The sequence below is a fragment of the Lissotriton helveticus genome, chromosome 3_1 (assembly GCF_964261635.1).
Source record: "Lissotriton helveticus chromosome 3_1, aLisHel1.1, whole genome shotgun sequence".
NCBI classification, from domain to species: domain Eukaryota; kingdom Metazoa; phylum Chordata; class Amphibia; order Caudata; family Salamandridae; genus Lissotriton; species Lissotriton helveticus.
Genome location: NC_136061.1, coordinates 137445165 through 137471629, shown reverse-complemented (window position 1 = coordinate 137471629; position 26465 = coordinate 137445165). Strand labels below are relative to the sequence as shown.

The following is a 26465-nucleotide window of genomic DNA, read 5'->3' as shown; positions in this document are numbered from 1 at the left end:
CAATGAGTTAAAAATGCCAACCTGAGCATGCGCAACTGTACACCCACTGGCCTGCAATGGAAGGCTTGATACATATTTGAAAGACTACTTTAGTGTGTAGGATGCGGGCTCTCTATATAGTGCACTAAAATGAAGTACACTGTGCAGATTGTCCAGTAAGACCAATATTATACAGAGGCAAAAGCAAATAATACTAACGCTCTATTTGTGGTACTGTGAGCGAGCAGTTAGTCTTATCAGAGTGTAATGCTACACATTTGTTGTACTCACAAAGGCAATTAATGAGACACACACTCAACAATAAATCTGAGACCAATTTATAACCAAATGATGAGCAGGAAAGGGGGTTGGCATCCTCTACTAGCCGGAGCTGCCTGGGTTGCATTTCAAAGGCGTCATCATCTTTGAAGCTTCCCATCTTAGAAGGCCATCCTGTCCTGGGGAAGGTGTGAAGCACCTCCGCCCAGCGCAGGCTTTGTTCCTAGCCTCTGAGAGAGCAGATCCTCATCCCATAAGTTCAGAAACATGTCTGGTGGTGGCAGGCTGGCTAAGACTAGTGTTTGGTAGGCTTTCTGGGCACCATCTAAAGGGTTGCTTGTGTTTGTTTATTAATAAATCCAACACTGGCATCAGTGAGGATTTATTAAGACAAGATGTTTATGTGACAGTGAAGCCATCATAGAGCTAGGAAACTCGTAGTGACAAGTATCTAGCCCATGTACTCTATGGTTTCCCTGTGCACTTACACTATCGTAGGGTCATATCTGCTCATGTAGGTATGTCCACACATAATTTAGTGCTTCCTGCCTTATGGCAAACAGTAGGGGTGACTTACCTATACCTCATGCAGTGTATGGGGGAATAGCACAAAGGGCCATGTCTACATTTTGTTTTTTTCAGCACCAAGGCATGCAGTCTGCAATGGCAGCTCACATAGTCTAGGTGAGAGGTCTCTGTGGTGGCAAAATTGGTGCTGCAGCCCCAGTGAACCCTCTTCAGTCCCAATGCCGTAGGTACCAGGGTTCCATTTACTAGGGACTAACATTTACTAGGGACTGAGGTAGTGCCAATCATGATACAGTTTTAGGAGAGAGGTCTTGCACTGCGAGTCTGGTTGGCAGGGACCCAGTGTACTTTCAATTCAAAATGCAAAAGGTGGGGGCTAACAGTGCCAAAAGAAGCACTTTTCTGCATGGCGGGTGTCACAGTCAGTGCTATTTCTATTTCTATTTAAAAGATTTGTAGAGCGCAATATCTGCCCCAGCCAAGAGGTGTCCCGGCGCTAACAGCAAATAGGCAATCAGAACGCAAAGAGGAACCAGAGCAACCTACACGGTAGGAAAGAGAAAAGTTTTAATGGCTTTCCTGAATTCAAGAAAGTTCCTGAGGCCTCGAATAAGGAGGGGCAGTGAGTTCCAGAGAATGGCCGCTCTGTACCGGAAGGAACAGCCTCCGGCCCGGGTCCTCCTAACCCGAGGGACCAGTAGTAAATGTTGGCCCATGGAACAAAGCTGATGGGAAGGAACATAAAAGGAGAACAGATCAGTCAGAATGTCAGGGGAGATGAGCTTCAAAATTTAAAGGCTATGCAGAGAGCCTTGACCTCAATCCGTTGAACCACGGGCAGCCAATGAAGGCAACGGATTGTATTAGTCACAGAGCAGACTCTACGCAGGCCCAAAAGAGCTCTTACTCAGTGTTCTGTAATCTCTGCAGCCTATGTACTTCTACTTTGTTAGCCCCCAGATACAGAGAGTTCGCGTAATCAAGCCTAGATTTAAATAGGATCTGAATGATAGTCTGTCTGGTCGGGGCATAAAAAAAAAAAAAATAGGTTTAAGCCAGTGCAACAAACCAAAACAGGTGCCTGCCATCTTCTTCGTTTGGGTCTTAAAACTGAGAGAGGTGTTCATCCAAACCCCCAAGTTCTTTACAACCTGTTCAGGAGGGGGTGGTGCCTAGATTGATGGGCCACCAATGCTTATTCCATAACCCATGATCCCTATCCACCAGCAACACCTCTGACTTTCTGGCGTTTAGCTGGAGGCAGTTAGCTGTCATCCACCAGGCAACTGCAGCAAGATCGCTGTAGTATTTAAGTCCATACATACATGAAATGATGTAGCCGAGGCAGATGTAGTAGAGTTAAGTAGTTGGTTTATTCAGCCATTAGTAAGTTAACAGGAAGTATAACTCTGGAACAAGCAGCCCCACCAGGAGCAGCCTCCTAGCTACTCAGCCCATTCTCAACTGCCAACTCTCATGCCAAGCACCCAAGCATTCCATACATATCAATCACACCAACATTCTTACTTGGAACACTCACACTGGCTGAGCAGCTAGGTGCAGTGAAATGCATGAACATAAATATATAACTCAGAATACTACATTATCCTCTTCCTTACAAAAAGAAAAGAAAGAAGAAACAATCAGCGAAGAGGAAAACTATAGACAATGAAATTACAATTGATGATAACAGTCCGTAAACCCAGGGATGAGGAAGAAACCGCACCACGAGAGGGAAAACAGACAAACAAGGTAAAGAAGGAAGAAAGAGACAGTAAACACAAGCACTGACACTATCCACCTCCTTTAATATTGAAAACTGAAGATAAAATAAGAATTTACTCACGAAGCAAGTGAGTAAGACCTAGAATGAAGGAAAGACCACCACAAAGGTAGACTGTGGCAGACAAAAGCCAATCCTCAAATGAGGAACTAAGAAAACAAGGGCTAAACCCAAAGCGAAGGTGTACAAAGGACAAGCCTAAGAACGCACGCAGCACTGGAAGGTGCAGCACAATGTGGCGAAATTCCACTCCTCATGTGAGGAACACTAAAAATATGTGGCAAAATTCCACTCCTCATGTGAGGAACACTGAAAATATGAAACTACTCATAAATGAATGTGTTACAAAGGACAGACCTAAGAACACACGCGGCACAAAATTGTGCAGCACAATGTGGCAACAATTCCACTTCTTAAGTGAGGAACAGTAAAAATATGGGATTACCCATAAACGAAGGTGTTAAAGGGACATACTCAAAAACACATGCGGCACGGACAGGTGCAGCAAAATGTGTCAAACCAACACATATAAAAAGTGAAGCACAACTAGTTACACACAAGACATAGTGAGCCAAATAATGACTACACGCAAATGAAAACGTGATGCACATGGCGACTTACACACAACACTTAAAATGTGATGCACAGGGCGTCTTACACACTGGACTGGAGATCAAGCACATATAAAATGTACAACAAAGTGTCCAACATAAGCAGAGAAGGTCTAAAGTCAAAAGAAGAAACTTTGACCCTATAACCCAGACAAGAGGGTTAACAATTACTAAAAAGACCATGAGGGCAAATGGGACTGCAACCCAAACCCATCCCAAAACAGGGATACAATGATGTACAAAAGAGGGTGAGAGAACCCTAATCAAAACTCTTGCACAGACATGAGTAAGAGTACTCATGTACCAAATTTAACCATAGAGATGAGGGTGAGAGAACCCTAAATGACGAGGGTGAGAGAACCCTTAATCAAAACTGTTGCGTAGATAAAACACAGTTATACAAACATGAGGGTGAGAGAACCTATTTTGAAACGTGACACAGCGTTAAAATTGTAAAGAACTGACACATTTCTTAAATAAACATTCTGTAGAAATGAAAACATGCTTGCTGATTAATGTGCAAGTAAAAAACATGCTTGGTGATTAACCACAGTCAAAGGTGTGCCTGTCACCGGGATGGAAAACAGGCCCTTGAAAATGTTTCGATGACTATCCATTCCCAAGTACTTTGCAGCAAGTCAGAGTGCTGGACACTCTACCGAATTTGATAACGTGTCAGGGCAACAAGACAACAAAAAAGAATCATCACAAAGAATTTCGGCACTTGTTCGATAACAGGGAAAGAATAGGCATACTTCCCTGAAGTTGAAGCTGAAAAGAGTCTGGTGTCCTTTTTCCTGAAAAGAATATTTTGCTCAAACGATGTGCCCAAAGGATGCGGAGATTGGAGAAAACGTTCCGACGCTGAAGAGAAAACTTTATTGAGAGGACAGTGGTTGGCAGAACACCACGGAACATAAGAGTCACACTGAATCTCTGCTCGTGCAAATCCCAAGATGGCGGCACGCTCAGGAGACGCAAGCCGGGTGGCTCACGGCGCGCTCCTGCTGCCAGACGTACAAGAGCAGCTACGCCAACCATGAAGGAAGACGTCACAGAAGGTTGATGCGAGGCTCCGCGCGGCACTGCATTCAAGGTAAGTTACACGAGCCAATTTTAATTTTTAAAACAAAGTCCAACTGTCAAATAGAGAAGCCTTGCAAAAAAAACATGAAAATGACTTTTATATCACGAAAAACGTCACTCGCCATGTCGGTCATCTCCCGATTAGGCAAAGACAATCCTGGTTAATAAAGAACACCTGTGACAAATGTCACAGAGACCGTAGACAATTTTAAGTAGTCAGTCTCAAAGAAATCTCATCCATGTACAGCGTTAGTGCGGATGAGTACACGCACACGAAAAAGGTAACACATGTAACACCCTGTATGAAAGAGAGTCATTTACCTCGCACTTTGTTCCAAAACGCAGAGAGATACCAAATACCTTGGTATAACAGACAGGTTCCGTGTTGGCATCGCTCGCTCTCAAAGGCATTTGAAGCAGGAAATGTTGCTTTTAGACTATAAAAGAGATGTTGTTTCCTCTGCGTCATGTAGGCAGCTTCAAAGATGAATTTTGATGCAGAAACTTTGTTTTTGATGATTTGACAGCACGACTGGACTGGGCTGTCAGGTGTAGTCGATACTGGTGGTAGTACCGCGTACCTTCTTTGAGAAGTTGGTACTTCAGACAGCTTCCATGTTGACTTTCTGACATGACTGCACCACTGGTTTAGGGCTGTCTGGTTTCCTGGACACTGGTGGGGCTACTTTGCGTGATTGTTGAGGTTCCTTCGTCTTGAAATACTACTTGCTTGTTCCACAATAGTTACTAGAGAGTAGAAATTCCTGTCAGATGGCACGTTGCACGCAGGTAAGTCTCCTTAAGATCGTCGCCAAGAATAATGTAGTATTTAAGTCCATACATACATGAAATGATGTAGCCGAGGCAGATGTAGTAGAGTTAAGTAGTTGGTTTATTCAGCCATTAGTAAGTTAACAGGAAGTATAACTCTGGAACAAGCAGCCCCACCAGGAGCAGCCTCTTAGCTACTCAGCCCATTCTCAACTGCCAACTCTCATGCCAAGCACCCAAGCATTCCATACATGTCAATCACACAAACATTCTTACTTGGAACACTCACACTGGCTGAGCAGCTAGATGCAGTGAAATGCATGAACATAAATATATAACTCAGAATACTACAATCGCCTTGAAACTTAGAGGCGTTGTGCTTAGAGTTGCTTGATAGGGCTACCACCAGCTGAGTGTCGTCCGCGTAGGAGACCACAGTCAGCCCTCTGCAATTGCCTCCAAAGGTTGTACATACAAGTTAAAGAGCAGAGGGCTTCTAGAAGAACCCTGTGGCACCCCATGCTTTATGGGAAAGCCCAATGAGGAGAAAGGGGGAGCGATCACCTGATAGGCCCTATCAGAGAGAAATGCCGCTGACCACTTCAAAGCAAGACAAAAGGAATTAAATGTTCCCTGGGTTTTTGATTCAAATGGGGAACCAAATCATTCATTCATCTTGGCGGCTTAACATTCAACCACTTTTTCAAACCCGTGCCTTTAGTAGAACCACAAAAACAGTAAATTGTGTGTACAAAAAATGCAAAATATTTATTTAAAAAAAAAAAATTTGATTTAAAAATCTTCAGTAAATTAAAAAACAATGAATTCTTCACATGTATTTAAAAACAATGTTCATCTATTCAGTATTGACCTAGAATTCAGAATTTATGGTAAGATACTTAGAGACACATATCAGTATACTTTCCATACACAGTGATTACAATCTGAAAAAATACACAATTAATACATCCCCTACGGGGTAGTCGACGCGTTTCGGTGGTTTGGCGATAAGCCCCACCTTCCTCAGGACAATTCTGACGTACACATTTATCTGTAAGCAGAAAATATCAGTATAAGAGTACATTCACATTGTAATTGACAACTTAATTTTTTCTATTACTCTATTTTCTCTGTATTTGTACACTCTTCATTTTGTGGTACCACTATGCACTGACTGTACTTGAATAGCCCCAGGGAACCCGCCCCTTAGGACCCCTGTACTTAAGGACACTTAGGCTCAAATTACCATACATGCATACATTTTCCTCACCAAAAACATCACATAATCAATAGGATTGTGTACCTCATAACAATATCCCCTTGTAGTTAGGACATCTATATGGAGTAAAACTTCTTTGGCGGCTTATTAAAGTCACGCACTGTCAACCGAAAAAAAGGGAAATTTATTATTAGCTGGACCATTATTCCACAGCCATCCGCTATTAAGGGTTGCTGGACTCCGTCCCAACTCCTACCTTTTATTTTAGGTCAGGCACTTGAATTTGCTTGCAATATTTTTCCTGGCAGTTCTATTCAATTATGCCCTGTTGGAGAGGAATTTACTGTATGAATTTCACACTCTATTTGTTGTAGTATTTAGCTATTAGAACAAGAATTTATCCTGGTACCTTACACACCTTAGTTGGAATCATCAGGTGTTTGCACCGGTGTAGTCTTCTATTTGGTTTTCTTAGTAGCTTGGAGTATTAGTTATTCTGTGGGAATTAAGTAATTCCTATTAGTAGCCCGGGTTATGCCCCATTCTATTACAACCCACCAGTGCAAGGAGAATATCACTCACCTCCTGTTCTTAAGTTCTTTCTGGAACTGGTGTTTTCAATTTCACCGTTATTTGTTCTGGGGTTATTTTCCCTGAGTTCCAACTCTATGGAGAGAGCATGGGTATGCGTTAATCACTTCCCTTCTTATTATTGGGCACTATTAATGATGTTCTCTCTCCATTCTGACTATCAGCTCTTTAGTCTTCATATATTATCAATATAGGGAAATCACAGATTTGGTTCTAATTTATTTCATATTTTATTAGTTGGTGTCTGCCCATCGTTATTTGTAACATCTCATCGTTATTTGTATCAGCTCCTGCGCCATACATCAACATGCATTGTTAGTTTAATTATGACTAGTGATGTAGGCTGCCTAAACCCATACTTTAATTATATTAATTATAGGCTGAACTCCATCTTGGCCGTATTTTCCCAGATACTCCGAGAACGGTAGTATTTGCTCAGGTTATCCATTTCCCATTCTACTTTCCTGACCCAGATAAGTTTTCCTTCATCGCTTACGCCTGCAAGATATTGCGCTACCGCTTATTAAGCCCTTTAGAGCTCTACCGCAGCGTGCTCGCAGACTATTTGGTTGTTCAGCGTTATTCCCAGCGTTATACCGGGCACTTTTCCGCCTCATAGGTACACGCTTCTACATCCCTTTCGTGCACTCATTTGGATTTAAGCTAAATTGCCGTTCCCGGGATATCGGGCTCAAAGCAAACAAACATTGCCGGTTAATTATTTAAATATGCCTCATGTTGCCACCCTCGACATGGACTCACGCACAAGGTCCCCGGCGCATTTCCTTACCGTGACGCCTCTTATTTCGCGCTTCCACCGGTGTCCGTTCAGAGCAAATACTACCGTTCTCGGAGTATCTGGGAAAATACGGCCAAGATGGAGTTCCGCCTATAATTAATATAATTAAAGTATGAAGACTAAAGAGGGGATAGTCAGAATGGAGAGAGAACATCATTAATAGTGCCCAATAATAAGAAGGGAAGTGATTAACGCATACCCATGCTCTCTCCATAGAGTTGGAACTCAGGGAAAATAACCCCAGAACAAATAACGGTGAAATTGAAAACACCAGTTCCAGAAAGAACTTAAGAACAGGAGGTGAGTGATATTCTCCTTGCACTGGTGGGTTGTAATAGAATGGGGCATAACCCGGGCTACTAATAGGAATTACTTAATTCCCACAGAATAAATAATACTCCAAGCTACTAAGAAAACCAAATAGAAGACTACACCGGTGCAAACACCTGATGATTCCAACTAAGGTGTGTAAGGTACCAGGATAAATTCTTGTTCTAATAGCTAAATACTACAACAAATAGAGTGTGAAATTCATACAGTAAATTCCTCTCCAACAGGGCATAATTGAATAGAACTGCCAGGAAAAATATTGCAAGCAAATTCAAGTGCCTGACCTAAAATAAAAGGTAGGAGTTGGGACGGAGTCCAGCAACCCTTAATAGCGGATGGCTGTGGAATAATGGTCCAGCTAATAATAAATTTCCCTTTTTTTCGGTTGACAGTGCGTGACTTTAATAAGCCGCCAAAGAAGTTTTACTCCATATAGATGTCCTAACTACAAGGGGATATTGTTATTAGGTACACAATCCTATTGATTATGTGATGTTTTTGGTGAGGGAAATGTATGCATGTATGGTAATTTGAGCCTAAGTGTCCTTAATTATAGGGGTCCTAAGGGGCGGGTTCCCTGGGGCTATTCAAGTACAGTCAGTGCATAGTTGGACCACAAAATGAAGAGTGTACAAATACAGAGAAAATAGAGTAATAGAAAAAATTAAGTTGTCAATTACAATGTGAATGTACTCTTATACTGATATTTTCTGCTTACAGATAAATGTGTACGTCAGAATTTTCCTGAGGAAGGTGGGGCTTATCGCCAAACCACCGAAACGCGTCGACTACCCCGTAGGGGATGTATTAATTGTGTATTTTTTCAGATTGTAATCACTGTGTATGGAAAGTATACTGATATGTGTCTCTAAGTATCTTACCATAAATTCTGAATTCTAGGTCAATACTGAATAGATGAACATTGTTTTTAAATACATGTGAAGAATTCATTGTTTTATAATGTACTGAAGATTTTTAAATCAAAATTTGTTTTCAAAATAAATATTTTGCATTTTTTGTACACACAATTTACTGTTTTTGTGGTTCTACTAAAGGCACGGGTTTGAAAAAGTGGTTGAATGTTAAGCCGCCGAGATGAATGAATGATTTGGTTCCCCATTTGAATCAAAAACCCAGGGAACATTTAATTCCTTTTGTCTACATTACCCTGTTCCTGTGGGTGTTATTAAAAGGGTACTCTCTTTCCTTTTTAACCACTTCAAAGCAAGGCCACCAATGCCAGCCTCTTCCAAACGGCGTAACAGAATTGCATGGGACACAGTATCAAATGCGGCACTGAGATCCATGTCTGACCTACATCCAACACTGTCCAGAGATGCTCTGTCACCGCCAAAAGCGCCGACTCAGTACTATGGCCGGGGCGAAAGCCATTTTGTGAGGGATCTAGAGTATTGTTGACGGTCAAGCGGTCTGGGAGAATGGAGTTAATATATGCCTCCGTGATCTTGGCAGGCCACGGAAGCAATGAACTTGGCCCAAAATTCTCAGTTTTTTTTAAATCCAATTAGGGTTTTGTAAGCAATGGTATCACCCTAGCTTGTTTCCATGCTGTGGGCACAACAGCTAATCTGAGCGATTTGTTGATCACTTGTACTAGCAGAGGAGAAATGGTTGTAACATTTTCCTGAAATGATCAGGTTTCAGTGGGTCGGCCGGTGAGCCTGACTTAATTTTAGTGCAGAGGGCAAGTAAACGGTCCTGCTGAATCTGAGGGAAAACCTCTAAGGTGGCAATCGTACCATAATTGGATATCTCAGGGCAACCGGAATGGGCCATAAAAAAATATTTATAGATGTCTTCAACCTTTTTTTAAAAGAACGAGGCAAGCTCCTCGCATTACCTGTTCGAGGTAATCAGTGGGCCAGAGGCCCCCTTCTGATTTTTAAGCAAGAAACAATGGAGAAGATACTCTTAGCCGGATTGGTGCTTTTACTAATTTCTTTAGCGTAGAATGTAGCTCGCTATGTATAGATAGCCTTATGATAGATCTTTACTGCATCCTGATAGCGCTCTTTAGATAATGAGTCAAAATCCCTTCTCCAAAACCTTTCACGCTTTTTACAGGTTTTCTGCAGCACAGCTAATTTTTCATTCTACCACGGGTTAGATTTTGAAATGCTGTTCTAGGACCATTTAGCTGGGATCAGCTTATCCAGCTGCTGATTGATCCAATCAGAAAAGGCTACATAAGCCTTGTCAGGATCCATCGGCAGCACTGGAGCAGAGTCAGAAAGATGGACTAGTAATTGATCCCAGTTTAATTTATGCCATGGGTGTTTAAGAGAGAGAGGGGTGTCTAGTTTGCTCAAAGGGACAATGCCCTGAATAGCCAAAGAGACCAGAAAGTGGTCAGACCAAATCAGAGGGACCGGCGGTTGAACTGTGATGGACAAAATATTAGTAAAAACAGGGTCCAACAGATGCCCAGCCGAATGTGTAGGGCCATAGACCTGCTGAACGAGCTGACAGGAAGCTAAATCCGCCAAAAGGTTGGCCACATCCACATCAAAGTGGTTATCAAAATGAAGGTTCAAGTCTCCTAAGACTGTAAAATTAGAGGCATTGACCGCCAAAGTACTGACGGTTTCACCAAGAGCTTCCCCGAAAGCCTTGGATGGGCCCAGGGGACCATATACAAGTAAACCAGTCATGGTATAATTAGGATTAATAGCAAAGCTGCGAAAGCTGCAGAAGCTGCAAAGCAGCGTCCCACCATCAACCAGTGCAGTACCTGCCCTGAGTATGTTGTGTACCTTTTTACAGGGCACTCACAGGTACAACACTTAAATCAATCAAGTAACACCACTTCCTAGTATGTGTTGGAAGGGTGTGCATGTTATCCCATTTTATTACAATAGAAAAGCATCAAGAGTCTAAGGCCATGGAAATAGAATCAGCAAAAAACAAGAGGAGAAATAGCAAAACATTTTAGGGAAATCCCCTAAGAAGGGCGACGTCCAACACATGGTCCCGCTAATGATTGGCCATTGCCTGTACTACATACTAGGCCAGGCCTTCAATACCCTTCCACCCGCGGAGACTAAGGTGGCTGCTTTCTAATCCTTGGTTTCTCCATGGCCAACTTCCATCCCAATTCCTAAACGTGCAATCCCTTGGGACATCCCACCTGTAGGGGCCATCTTGGAACAGACTGAGCTTCCCATTTCTGTGACAGTCCAGGAGCACCCCAGTCTTCACAGGATCAAAATGGTTTTTCTCCTTATACCCCCTTAACTTGGGTTTTGTAAAAGGCACATTACTCCCCCTCTAGAGTTGACTTTTGGGGCTTGTTACACAAATCACTAATTATCCCACTTAAACATGTGCAATTTGAGTTATGCGGATGACACCGGTGTGAGTGGTTGAGCTCATTACCGTCATCCTAGTGACTAAAAGATTTGTTAACAAGCCACAACCACTTTTAATTCAATAGAGCATGGCCATCATATAGAGGAACATCCTCAAAGAAACCCCGACTCTATTCTTAAACAAATGAGGACTGGCAAATGAAGACTCAGACTTGACAGTGGGGTACACTGGTTCTAAAATCACTTTCAACACCTGTTTAGGTGGGATAACTAGTCATTTGCCTCTTGTGGGTTCACAAGAGAGTTTTAACTAGGAACCATTGCTGATTCTTCCAAAAAGTTGAGACCAGCCTGAATATTGGCCTCACCTTCATAATTGAGGTGACTCTCCTAGGTCATTCGTTAAGAGTGACATATGTTTGTTGTCCTGAGGAAGGTGGCTTAATCCTGTTTACCACCAAAACGCATTGACGCTTGTCAATTGTAGGGTTAAATTTGAGAAACGAGGTGTTGTAGGCAAACAATGAAATAATGCAAATACTTTGATTCTTTCAAATTAACCATTACGATTGACAAATATATGTCTCATATTGTGTCTCTCTTTGATGTTTTCAATCGGATGTTTTTAATCGGGCGTAAAACACCTAATTGAATTATTTTTAATTGTTTTATTGTGACTTTGTGTACATTTGTATGTGTAATTTTTATTTAATCGTGATTACATTTTGGATTATATACATTTGCTTTTGTTTCCACTTTCAAGACTGGTGGAGTGATTTATATCTTCTGAGTGCTTCTGGTGCAAGTGAATAGGAAAAAAAGATTTTAATACTAGTCTTCCAAGAGTAGTAGAATTTTCACACCGTGTATGATCCCCTGACTCTTGGAATAGAGGGCTCGCTCTCGTGTTTTTTACATTATGTACCTCACTGTTACTGACACAATCTTCTTTGGACCTCAAGAGTCCTACAAAGGACTTCTACACATCCAATGCCCCTCTTTTGCTCCAGTGCAAATTTCTGATCTTGCAGGGCTTTGGCTGTTATTTTGGACTGCATCTTACTTGCTGTTTGCTTGTTCCTGAGCTCCAACTGGCAGATGTTCAGCTCAAAATGGCTTGTGCTGGCAGAGACCCCTTTACTTACCGCCCTGGAGGGTGCACCAAGAAAAACATGTTGGGACTGGTTGTCTCCTTCTCCTTCACCCTCTGGAGTTGCTTCTTCCTCAGAGCAAATCTGCGATTGACGTGCTTCCTCCAAAGACCTTAGAGCCTTCTCAAAATCGACCTTCTTAGTGCTGTGGACTAGCTTTTATTTTCTCTCTCTCTCCATAGGCCCTTCATCTCCACCACTGCCAGATCCATCTCCTAGTTCCCTTGGAAGTTTGAAAGGTACAAGAATTGTTGTGAAATGTAATCTGGAAATATTGAAACTTATCCAATCAAAGAACTGATGCCAATTGAGATTAGAAAATCAATTTCTGCTTTCAGTTTAATTTAGGAATTTTTAATTTCTAAATTGATAGCAGAGTGGTACTGCTAAGCACAACCCCACCACTGAACACCAATGTGAGGAGTGAATTATTAGTTAGGGTGGGTGGTAGTCCACAACAAGTAGTAAAGGCACTGTGCTTGTCATGTCAGGCCCACTAAAAGGTACACTAATTTAAACCTGAATGCGGCCCCTGGTAGCTATGGCACAGAGCAGACCGTCATATTGTACGAAAATGTGTAAAGCATTTATAAGTATAAAATCAGTTAAAAAGTCAAAAGCACTACACAATAAAAATAGAGAACATTTTAATGAACAAAATGACATTGAAATGCCAAAATCAAATAAAGGGGACCAGAGATATGAATTAATTTTTTTTAAATAGAACAATAGCACCAAAAAGTGGAAGATACCAACCTCAGGTCTCTAGATTGAGACAGGTAAGTTTTAAGTCCCACCATGATGGAGCAGGTCGGATTCAAGGACCAGATTCATCCTCGTTAAAAAGTTACCTTCGCACTTAAAAAAAAATTCTAGAAGGCAGAGTCCTTAACAGAGCAAAGCTCAGGATGGTTCCGAAAAGAGCTTGTCGAAGATAGGTTACGAAAGGACAAGGTCTCGGTGAAGCCAATGACAAAGATAAGAAAAGCTTCAAGCAGGAAAAGTCTGATGTTTGCCCCAAGAAGCCAGTGACGTATCTCGGATGCTGCTAGGTGATGTGCTCAGTGAAGATTTCTTCCATTCAAATTGGACTCTTTCTGGAAGTCAGATTTCCTCAGCGGGCAAAGATGCATGCTTCAATGTCATTGGATGCTGATCGGATTTGGGCCAGCTGAATTGGAGTTACTGCTGTGGAGAAGAGCATAGCATGAGCTTCAGCAAAGTCAGGCCTACCAGCGATGCACCCTTGATGGATCAACTGGCAGATAGTTTTTGGTTTCACAATGGTTCTCCCCCAAAAATTTGCCAAAATATTTTAGGTCCCAGCTTTTTGTTTTGGGTAGGAGGAATACGCTTTGACACCAGCCAAGGGTTCCAGGACCTCTGTAACACAACTGATGTAACAGAATCTTCCAGATGGGTCCAATGAAGGTCCAGATGTTACTGGTCAGCTAGGCTCTTCCAGGAAAGTGGACTATTTGCAGCTTTTTTAACCCTGTATCTTGCCAGGTCATCAGTCAACACATCCTTGGAGTCCACATAGTCCTGGGTACAAGTGGGAGCTAGTCCAGCCCTTGGAGTTCTCCTCACATTTCTCAACTACAGGTGCAGTCCTTCTTCTGTCTTGCACAGGTCCAGTAGTGTTATGAGGAAGGTGTCCAGGAGTGCCAAATTTATGTTTGCCACTAGTCTGTGGGTGGGGGTGACTCATGACCCTTCTCTTTCTAATAGAAAAAACTTTTCCAGTGGTAACGCTAACCACTTTTGCAACAGTTTCTATTTGTCCTACTGTAAACAAACAGTGCCCCTCTGTACCTTATTCAAATTTCTGCAAAAGAAACAATTGATGGACGGAATGATGTACAATGCAAACATGTTACAAAAAACAGTTGTACCTACTCTTGGACACAATGGTATACTGAGCTGATAATCACACACCTGATAAGTGTTATGTCTTTTGTCCAGCCGGACAAGGAATTTCTTTAACAATTTTCTTAATAAAAACTGAATGAACACATTAATAACAAGTGGGCACAGCCATGACCCACAACATTCAGACAAAACAACAAACAGAATGGTAAAAGGAGCAAAGCAAAAATATGTCTGTGTGCTTGTAGTCAGTGTTACAGACAGAGATTGTTATAACCACACCATTGCATTTCACAATATTTTAAATGTCATATCGCATACGGGTTTTTTTTGGTCGACGACGTTTCGATGCCTACGTTAAATGAGGGGCATTATCATCAGGACAAAAATATAGTCATTGTTGTCTTTAGATATTACACTGCCTTTTAACGCAATTGCGTATCGCATCAGGCAATTCAATGGATCAGCAGATACCATGAACAATGGAGGAATCGGTACTGCAGTTTCCAGCGTGGAAAGTCGTGTGGATTGGGAGCATAATAGCTCGATATGCAGAAGGCGGCAGCGCTGTGGCGGACGGTGGGGTTCTGGTGTCTGGTGTTACAATGCAAACACTCATGCCCTGTCACAAGGCTCTTGGTTTAATTCATCATTCTTTTGCTCACCACACCACCCCAGTTTGGACCCAGCCATATGCAAATCAGTCGTGACCCTGTTCAGTGTGGGAACAGACCAGCCCGAACTGCCAAGCCAGGTCCTCCCTTGACCGGAAACAAGCATCTTGGGACCGGTTTCAGGGCATCACCCTTCATCAGCCAGGCTAGCTATTCAACTTTCCATTAGGCAGAGCTTCTGTGCCCACCCTAGTGGTGTGGCAATGGAAATGATCAGTTCCTCCTCAATGGTCACTCAAAACTGGTTCTAGGGACAGCTCATCTCCATTGGTATTGGTGTCTGGTTGATTAGGCACTGTCCAGATGGTCCTGTCAGAGGAACAGGATACCTCCCCACACCTAAGGCCTTTGTCTTAGGTCTGGGAGCAAGTTCAAGCCTCATCAAGGAGCTATTCAGCTCCTTGGTGACGTCCGGAAGCTCATGCAAAAAAGCTAATAAAGGCTTTATGGGGATAAAAGATGACGTTTTTAAAGTAGCATTTGTAAAATATGTTAGAATGAAAATAGAATGCACCTTGCTTTATTGGGCTTTAGGGCCTATTTAGGGGTGAATTATTCATATTTAACGGGTGCCGATCGTGGTCGTGAAGTGTGTGGACTTTGCTTGCACTTTAAGGAAGCCCTTTGGATTGCCAGGTGGAACTGCGGCTGAATTGAAAAGCCTCCTTTTCCTGCTCACGGACTTGCTGCTGGTTTACTGTTTCTTTCATCTGGGCCCTTCCGGGAAGCGGGACTGCGAGGCCCAGAGGTGCTTGCGTTCTGGCATCTCGCGCACCTGGTGCCTCTTCCCGCCCCTCCTCCCTGCGGACTTCAAAAACGACTTGTGGCACCCGCTCCGCGGTAGCCGCTCGTGGTCGTGAAGTGTGCGGACTTTGCTTGCACTTTAAGGAAGCCCTTTGGATTGCCAGGTGGAACAGAGGCTGAATTGAAAAGCCTCTGTTTCCTGCTCACGGACTTGCTGCTGGTTTACTGCTTCTTTAATCTGGGCCCTTACCGGGGAGCGGGACTGCGAGGCCCAGAGGTGCTTGCGTTCTGGCATCTTGCGCAATTGGTGCCTGTTCCCGCCCCCTCCCCTCCTATTTAGGCTCACTTCTGACCACGAGCGTGGGACGCGTGCGGGACGAAGCACAGGGCTAAGCCCGGGCAAAGGTCGGGCCGTCTGTGGCCATCCGGGGTCGGACGTGGCCGGGCTGGGCTTCCCCCCTGAGGTTTTGGTTTGTCCATTATACTGTCACTACCTTGGTTTACTAGTCGTTTTGCAAAGTACTAGGGGCTAATTTGTATTGTGCATACTATTAGGCTATACGTCAACTGATCCACCGGAGTCTTGTTCCTTTAACATGGCCGCTCAGTCGGATAAAGGGGGCAAGACTGCACTTAAATCGACAAGTGGAATTCTAATGGGAACCTTAGACAATTATATTACTCGTGTTGCAGCCGCTCTGGATCAGGAAATAGTCGACGCTGAAAAAAGATTGTCAACCGCAATATTTTCTAAAAGGTCCTCTTTGGGTCCAATCCAGCATTGTATCACCCCTGAGAACCGTATAAGCCAACGTTTAAGTGACTTGGGATTGCCACAAATCAGCATAGAGCTAGATTCGCTTAGTAATATCTCTTTGGGGAATAGCTCACAGAGTTCACAGATAGGTAGTGATATTCAGGTGTTAACTGCCCCCTGTGTAACCCCACCCCCGATTATTCCTGTTTGCCATATAGTTGATTCTCCATCTTTATGTAATTTACCTACAGGCAAAAGAAAGCGTGGGGGAGGTGGACAGAAAGGTAAAAGAGCAACAATCCCAAAGGTAGTGTATAAAGGAGCCAAACCTCTAGGTACTTCGAACCTTACTCAGCCTGTTACATCGGCACAATTCACCCAATGTTTAAGCCAACTGCTGCTGTACAAGGAGATGGGGCTCTGTTGGGGCAGTTAGAACACATAATTAGATCTTTGGTACTCCCGCTTATAGAGCGATTGAAAATAATCACTGCTAGTTTAGGCAAGCTGGAGCAAGTTACAACCAACAACTCCAAGATGTTACACTCTTTATCTGCTAACAAGAAGGTGGGAGCTGACTCTACACAAGTAGGTGGACGGGAAGTTAATAACGATCCCTAATTACCATCTCCATGCAAATCAGCATCCCAAACATCAAAAGTGCCTGCGATAAATAGTGATAATAGAGTAACTGTCTCGAGGGGTAGAGATCTGGGCATTAAGGTAAGCCAGTGCCCCACAGGGGCTCTGCAGTTACAGCAGGAAGCTGGTGTTCAGCCATCTAAACCAGCCATGGTTCCCATCTATTCTAATAAGCCGGTCGAAGGTATAGGCAACCGATCTACCCTAGACTTACCCCCCCAAAGTACCCCTTTAGTGGTGGTTTTTGCCAAAGTCTCTCCTCTCTGTCAAGGGGAAAGAGAGGACTGCTTCCAATTAAAGAACAAGGTCACATACTGGTTCTCACAAAATATTGAAGGTGGGCATATGGTAGGTCGTAACATAATTATGGCCCGCCGAGTTGGATGGATGGGAAGCTCTAGGAAAAACAGAGAGGGCGATTGTATAGTCTTAAATTTTAATAGCCCGATAACAGTAGCTAGGATCCTTAGGGAGTCCGTGCAAAGTATAAATGGTCAAGGCATTGAAATACTGCCATTGGGGTTCTTTTATAGACCAGGTAGCCATGGGAAATTTAGCCACTGAAATCCCATAAATAAGATGCCCATAAATAATTTTCACTTTCCAATGGGAACAGGAGGGTGGAATACAATACCTATGAAAACAAATAAAGCTTGGCACAGAGGAGACCCCGGATATACCACAGATGTTGAGTTCACAAACAGATTTAATGTCCTCTCAAGCCTCAACGACTGTGACTGACTCCGTAGTAATCGAGCTAATTGTTGTTTGCAACTGTGATATATCTAACCCTCCTCATGTTTACCCCTCATGTCGGGTTGATATGATAAATGGAAATACTGATCCTGTTGCAGTTATCTGCAATGCTACTGTCCTTTCTACTCACCCATTAGACATACCCCCAGTATTGTCTTATGGCGAGAGAGATGGTGTAGGAAAGCTAGTTTCATGGAACATAGCTGAAATGCACCTTAAACAGGAATCACAGGATTGGCTAGACTTTGTTAACACCTTCGACGTGTGCATTTTTCAGGAGACGTGGCTATGTGAACCCTCTTTTGCCCTAGGGTATTTGAATTACTCGGTTCCAGCAATCAAAGGTCCTAAGGGCTGTCCTATGGGTGGCCTGACTATATGGGTTCGGCAAAGCATGTCGCTAACTGTCAAGGTGGGCGAAACTGGAAGTGAAGATATCCAATATATTAAAATGGATCTGGGCCCCCTAGGTCTGATTGACATTTACAATGTTTATGCCAGGGGCAACAAGGGCGGGAGGTCAGAAGTTTTAGCGGCTTTGGCCTCCCTCCTTAAAACCCATTCGCCGGACAACAACATTATTATAGCCGGTGATTTGAACCGCACTTTTGAACCTTTGGCTATTTGTGACGACTTTGCCGGGGAGGAAGAGGATAAGCAATGGGGGGTCCCCAAATTAGAACTGAATCCTGTCACTCGATGGTCGGAAGAGATTGTCTGTTTAAATGCTATTTGCCTCGAAAGGGGCTTAAGGGCACTAAACGGGAGGACCAATAGCGACAAGGTGGGGGCATGTACCTTTGATAATGGGCGATATAGGAGTAGAATAGACTATGTTTTGTGTAGCTTGAAACTTTGGAGATTAGTCTGCGACAGGAGGATCGAAAGCGATCACAACCCATTGTGTGTTGAGTACACATGGTGGACACCTGACGATGAGACCCAGACTACAGGAAGGGGCGGTGTCCCTTTGATTGTTCCTACAAATGATATGCGTAGGTTAAAATGGCCAAATGTTTTGTCCAATCAAAGCTCTATGGATATCATTAAGGCTGAGGCGGTTAAAGCGATAACGGCCATGGAGCAGGCTAATCCAACTATATCATGCCCAAATACAGTAACAGAAATCCATGATAATCTCTTTTCCATTATCAGGAACCATTTTGTGAAACCAAAAAAAAAGGACTAGTATGGTAATTATTAGACCAGCAAAGTGGTACAATACCCAGTGTAGGAGTACCCGCTTGGCTTTAGGCTCTGCAATTAAGAGGAGAGAACCGATGGCTATCTGCATTGCTAGAAAGGCCTATAAGGTTAGTACACTTACAGCCAAGAAAATGTGGGATGAATTTCATTGGAATGAGCTAAAGGACGCGAGTGGTAAAAGGGACTGCAGGCTCTTCTGGAATATTGTAAAATGGGGCAGGGGTGGCGTTCCTGACCCTCCTGACAATAATGTATCCGAGGAGGACTGGGTTAAATACTTTAAGCCCCAGTATGCGGAAACACAACCTGGTAGAGAGATGGTTGGGTTTAGGCCGGTTTATTTCAAAGACAACTCCTTTGGCAATAAAGAGGTAATGATGGCTCTTAGCTCAGTGACTGGTGGTAGAGCCCCAGGCTCAGATGGGGTCCCGGCGGATCTCTTTATTAATGATAAAGAGTTGTGGGGTAAATATATTTTTCTTCTTGTTAATGCAGTGGCGCTGGGTGCCTTTGTACCGACATCCTGGCAAGGGGCATTTATAATACCTGTATTCAAGAAGGGAGATCGATCCAATCCCGGGAACTACAGACCTATAAGCCTAATTGACACCATCCAAAAGGTGGTGGGGAGGATGGTTGTCAATAAGCTTTTATTTATTTTATTTATTTATTTATTTATTTATTTATTTTTAAAATTTCTAGAGCGCACAAATACCTTCCGGTGTCTCGGCGCTAGTGCATACAGATTACATGGTTGTTAAAGGATGTTACTGGTTAAAAAGCCATGTTTTAAGGTGTTTTCGAAAGGAAAACAGCGAGGTATGTTCCTTGATCTGAGATGGAATCTGGTTCCACAGTTTGGATGCAGCCACTACAAATCGTCTATCTCCCCAAGTTGCCTTTTTTGTTGGGGGGATTTGGAGCTGTTGGACTGTAGATGACCGTAGAGTTCGACTGGGCCTATAAATTTTGAAAGCGTTTTTGAAGAAGTCAGGACCGTTATTGTTCAAGGCCTTGTAGGTTATACACATGGCCTTGAACTTTATCCTGCTTCTTATGGGTAGCCAGTGAAGCTCTCTTATTATAGGGGAGATAGAGGCGTATTTTGGTATCCCCAGAAGGACCCTCGCGGCAGCATTTTGAACAAGCTGTAACTTATTCACAACTTGCTCCTGTGCATTAAGCAGTAAGCCATTACAATAATCCACCTTGGATAGTACCAAGGAGGACATCAGCGTTTTGCCAGCGGTAGGAGGAAGAAACGGAAGCAGTTTCTTCACCATTCTCAAGGTGAAAAACGAAGCCGATACCACGGCATTAGCATGGCCAAGGAACGTCAGCCTACTGTCAAAAAGCACACCCAAGTTTTTCACCTTGGTAACTGGCGGTGGAGGTGTACCCAGTTCAGAAGGCCACCAGACCGGAGACCAAAACGGAGTTAGTTCGCCAAAAACCAGTACCTCCGTTTTGTCGGAATTCAGCTTTAAGCAGTTCCGATTCATCCATGTACTGATTGCCTTCATGCCTGCCTGGAAGTTAGCTGCCACAGCTTCTCCATTTTTATGTATTTCCAAGATCAGCTGTGTGTCATCGGCATACGATGTAAGCCCTATGCCGAATGACTTTATTACCCTCGCCAAGTCCGACACATAGATGTTGAAGAGTGTCGGACTTAGCGAGGAGCCCTGGGGGACACCGCACGGAAGAGTGAAGTCAGGGGAACTGAAGTTTCCCATCTTCACGGATTGTATCCTATTGGCCAGGAAGGAGGCAAGCGTTGCTCTGGCCCTGCCCTGGATACCAAGGGCGGCGACACGGTCGATCAAAATAGAATGATCGACCGTGTCGAAGGCCGCGGATAAGTCCAACAGTATCAGAATCGCTGTACCACCCCTGTCCATAATAGTCCTGACCTCCTCAGCTGCTTTGATCAGGGCCGTCTCCGTCCCATGACCCTTCCGAAACCCGAACTGCGTATCGTCCAGCAGGTCGTTCTGGTCGATGAAGGTTGACAGCTGTTGATTCATCGCCTTTTCGATAATTTTGGATGGGTAAGGGAGGGAGGCAATTGGACGATAGTTTTTCGGCTCTAGGGGATTTAGTGAGGGTTTTTTCAGGAGAGGTGTTACAGTAGACTTTTTCCAAATTTCGGGAAATATGCCTGTCTGAAATATGGCTCTGCAGATGTTAGTAAGTACTGGGGCTACTAGGTCAGAGACTGATTTAATGATGCGTGGGGGACAGGGGTCCAAAGAAGATCCCGATTTTACCGTGTTTATCAGCTTTGTCATGGAGGTCGGCGGTGTAAAGACCTCTAGAGTTGGTTTAAGTGAACAGCGGGAAGTCTCCCGACAAACTGTATTAGTGGTTGATGTTGTAGTAAATTCGTTAAAGATGTCATTGACCTTGGCCTGAAAGAAGTCTGCCACCTTGTTGCAAAATGATTGAGATGGTTCAACAGATGGTGGGGCAGGGGGGTTGGCTAGGTCTTTTACCACCTGGTACAGCTGTTTGTTTGAGTTAAGAGCGTTGGTTATTTGTGTGCTGTAGAAGGCACATTTGGCCGCAGTGATCATCTTTCTGTAACTAGTCAAAGCGTTCTTGTATGTCTCTTTGTCAAGATCGGCATAGTTCCTACGCCATCGCCGCTCTAAGTTTCTGCAACGTTGCCTCTCGAGCCGTAGTGACTCCGAGAACCAGGCCGCCGAAGGTTTAATGCGGTTGGGCTTTGTTTCTTTTTGCGGGGCTAGTAGGTCTAATGCCTTGAGTAGCCAGTGTTGGTAGTTTTGGGAGGCTTCCTGGGGGTCGGGCCTGTCCTCGGGTATCGAGGATTCCAAGAGGTTGTGTAGAGTGGTGACGTCAATATTTTTCCAGTCACGACACAGGATCGGCGGACCGGTGCTGGTGTAGGTATTTCTGTGATTTTTAGCTAGAATTATAAATTTGACAGCTGAGTGGTCTGTCCAGATGAGAGGGAGCACTGTGGAGACGGTAACGTAGGGGTTATTAGTAAATAAGGCATCCAAAGTGTGTCCTGCTTGGTGGGTAGCTGAGTTGACCTGCTGTTCTAAGCCAGCGGCCCGAAAGTCTGAAATCAGCGTATGCGATTCCTTATCTTTCTCATTCTCCAAGTGGAAGTTAAAATCTCCCAGAATAGTGTAGTCTTGATTGGCAGCTACAGGTTCGAGTAGCGGGTTGAGAGTTTTTAGGAAGAGTGTGCGTGATGTTGGTGGTCGGTAAAGGAGAATTCCTTTAAAAATTTGTATGGGAGAAAGAGAGATGGAAAAGGCGAGAGCCTCAACGCAGTTTAGAATAAGTGGTTCGGTTTTTATTGGGAACTTAGTCCGCTGTATAATCGCGAGCCCCCCCCCTCTCTTCCCTGATGATCTATCTAGCCTAGTTACTTGATAACCGACTGGGGTGGCAATGTTGAAATCTGGGCCAGAAGCAAGGTCTGCCCAGGTCTCAGTGATAAACATAATGTCAGTGTTATGACTGATTATTAGATCAGCAATATCGTTTCTATGTTTAACAAGAGAGCGTGCATTTATCAAGATGCAGTTTATATCGGTAGCGCTATGATCTCCTAGGCGAGCTACTGCGGGGAGCTGGGAGATGGGTGGTGTGATAGTGAAGCCACAACTCGGACAGACAGCGTGTGGGAAATTATAGAGTGAGCAAAAATCAAAGTGGGGGCAAATCCTATCCTGCATGCTGTGTCCTATAGTAAAAAGCTGTGACCTGGAATAAGTGTGTACCTTGGATGTCTGTAGGGCAGCGTGGGTAGCACACTGCACGGACCCAGCGCGGACTGGCGCAGACTGGCACCCCTTTGGCACGGCTTCGGCGCGGAAACGGCGCTCCCGCTGCGCTCTACCGCTGCGCTTCCGGCCGGCCATTTTAAATCCTGAGCCCCGCCCCCAGCTGAGACACTAGCTCCCTTGTGATTGGCGAGCAAGCGCTGAGGCGCGATGGAGCTGACCCTGCCCTCCACGCAAACGGCACAGAGCCGCGATGGAACGGGGCTAGGGTGGGCACAATAATGCTATGCAAGGTGAGTTCAGCGAGTGATTTAAAAGAAAATACAATTATCAATCAATTGCATAAGTAACCTAAGGTTGTTTAAAAAGCTAGTGCATTCACGCAATTTACAGGAGCCGATCACAAACAGAGGAGGATCCCCTCGCAATCTGTAGTAGCACAACAGACCATACAGAGCGCTGCCACCACCCTGCTAGTTAGTCGAGCGGCTCGGTGTTCCTTCGACTTAAATCCTGAGCCCCGCCCCCAGCTGAGACACTAGCTCCCTTGTGATTGGCGAGCAAGCGCTGAGGCGCGATGGAGCTGACCCTGCCCTCCACGCAAACGGCACAGAGCCGCGATGGAACGGGGCTAGGGTGGGCACAATAATGCTATGCAAGGTGAGTTCAGCGAGTGATTTAAAAGAAAATACAATTATCAATCAATTGCATAAGTAACCTAAGGTTGTTTAAAAAGCTAGTGCATTCACGCAATTTACAGGAGCCGATCACAAACAGAGGAGGATCCCCTCGCAATCTGTAGTAGCACAACAGACCATACAGAGCGCTGCCACCACCCTGCTAGTTAGTCGAGCGGCTCGGTGTTCCTTCGACTTAAATCCTGAGCCCCGCCCCCAGCTGAGACACTAGCTCCCTTGTGATTGGCGAGCAAGCGCTGAGGCGCGATGGAGCTGACCCTGCCCTCCACGCAAACGGCACAGAGCCGCGATGGAACGGGGCTAGGGTGGGCACAATAATGCTATGCAAGGTGAGTTCAGCGAGTGATTTAAAAGAAAATACAATTATCAATCAATTGCATAAGTAACCTAAGGTTGTTTAAAAAGCTAGTGCATTCACGCAATTTACAGGAGCCGATCACAAACAGAGGAGGATCCCCTCGCAATCTGTAGTAGCACAACAGACCATACAGAGCGCTGCCACCACCCTGCTAGTTAGTCGAGCGGCTCGGTGTTCCTTCGACTTAGATCCTGAGCCCCGCCCCCAGCTGAGACACTAGCTCCCTTGTGATTGGCGAGCAAGCGCTGAGGCGCGATGGAGCTGACCCTGCCCATGATCTGGTTTGAAGAGAACAACGCCCTGTCTCCATTTCAAGCTGGGTTTCGGAAGTCCACCAGCACGATGGACCAGGTATTCCGATTTACCTTACTGCAGTGGCGAACTGTGCTGCTGGACGAGGGCAGCCTGTACGCGGCCTTTGTCGATTTGCGGGCTGCCTTTGACCTGGTACCAAGGACTAAGCTGTGGTCGGTACTGAGGAACCTGGGTCGACCAGAAGAATTATTGACAATGATAATGCGGCTGAATGAAGCGAACTTTGCCAAGATTCAGTCGGGGGGGGGCAAGGAGTTGTCACCGTAGACTTCCCGGTGGAGCGGGGAGACCGGCAAGGATGTTCAATGGCCCCCACACTTTTCTCCCTTTTCATTAACGGAGTAGTGGCTCGCATGTTATCTGCTAACGTGGACACTCCCTCTTTGGCGGGTATTAAGATACCACTTTTAATGTTTGCAGATGATACCCTGATTTTATGTAAGACTCCGAGCGGTTTACAGCGAGCATTACTTATCTTTGATAACTTCTGTGGGGAGCATGGCTTAGAAGTCAATGTAACTAAAACTAAGCTAATGGCTTTTAATCCCCATCGAGGTTTTAGATCTAAACTGAGTATGAATGATCGCCCTCTAGAGATAGTCAAAGCTTTTATGTATCTGGTTATTCATGTAACAGACGATTTTAGATGGTCCCAGCACATAGATATTGCAGTCCTAAGGATAGACAATTGGCTGGTGCTCTTGGTTCGGAGCATAGAATATCCAGGACCAAACCGATTAAGCCAGTACTGCCGGTCTATGAGGCAAAGGCCCTTGGCTCTGCACTATATGGAGCCGAGCTGTGGGGAGCTTTGAGAAGCTTGAGTCATTACAAACATCAGAAAACAAGTTTCTCAGGGCAATCACTGGTCTCCCTAAAAGTACTCCTTTACTTCCATTAAGGTATGATCTGGGCAGGAAGGCTGTAGTAGATATAGCTAGGCTTCGCCCGATTTTATATTGGAGGAGGCTCTGGACCACCCCCGAGCTCTACCATTATGCCGAGGGATTTCTAGCCATAATTAAAGCGGATGTGTTTCACAAAATAGGCTGGTTGAAGGTCCTTGGAACTATGCTGGGCGATCTTGGTCTCCAACTGCTCTGGGATTATCCTATAGGTTCTCCATTCCCAAGCAAAAAAGCTTTAAAGGAAATTAATTGGGAACATGTGGCGACCCGGAATTGGAGAGTCACTAAGGCTGGCTCTATGGCTGGAGGTTATTTAGAAGCCAAACTGTATCCCAGCTTAGAACTTTATTGGGATGCTATTACCTCGCCTAGGGATAGGAAGCTCCTTTTTCAAATTAGAGCTGGTGCTCTCCCCCTTAGGTCTTTAACAGGCAGGGGGGGGGGTTATCTAATAGCAATTGTCCAGCCTGTGGCGCACATAAGGAAACTATTGGTCACTTTTATTTGGTTGTAGAACCTATGCAGAACCCAGGCGCATTTGGTTAACACCCGTGTGCAAAAACTTAGGTACCACTAGTAGTGATGTAGCTTTAAGAATTATTTGCACTAGCACTTTTCTGCCCCTAGTTATAGCTACAGCTAAATATCTTGGATGGGCATGGACTATCAGACAGAGGGTTTTAGGCAGCTGACTGTTTTTATAGTATTCAGGGATCATCTGTATTTTATTTTACCCGCATACTCTATATGCAACTTTTAACAATGAAATAATGTCTTTCAAATGTAGTGGTGCTTTTTTATTGATTTTTTTTATATTTGTGATTGTATGTGCTTTTATGAGAAAAACTCGAATAAAGCCTCTTTGATTTGATTTGATTTCATATTTAAAAGGAGGGTTTAGTCCTACGGACAGGCTAAAATAAAAGGTCTACAATCATGTTTTGCATTGTCTCTATGGTGGTGGCACAATATGTGCTGCAGTTCACTAGTGGCACTTAACTTACAAGCCATGGGTATGTTTTGTACCATGTATTAGGGATTTAAAGGTAAGCTAAATATGACACATAGAATTATAGCCAATTTCAACATATTTTAGGGATCGGATCACATGCACTATGGCCTGGGTAGCAGAGTACCAGTTCACCGAGAAAAAAAAAGCAGCAGCATCAGTGCAAAACAAAATGTCTGTGATCATTCAAAAAGAGGCATTTTTCTAACATATCAAACACAATAATCAAGCATCTTTACTTAACGACTTAGTAAGACAGAGATAAACAAGGATTTAGAACGTGCACTGGATTAATTCAGGGGAAACACCAGG

General features: G+C 44.2%; 1 protein-coding gene across 1 annotated transcript in view; it reads left to right on the top strand.

Moving 5' to 3' along the window:
• Positions 1-26465, top strand: part of GALNT17 (polypeptide N-acetylgalactosaminyltransferase 17) — a 1757718-nt gene that overhangs the window by 690240 nt on the left and 1041013 nt on the right. The window lies entirely within an intron of this gene.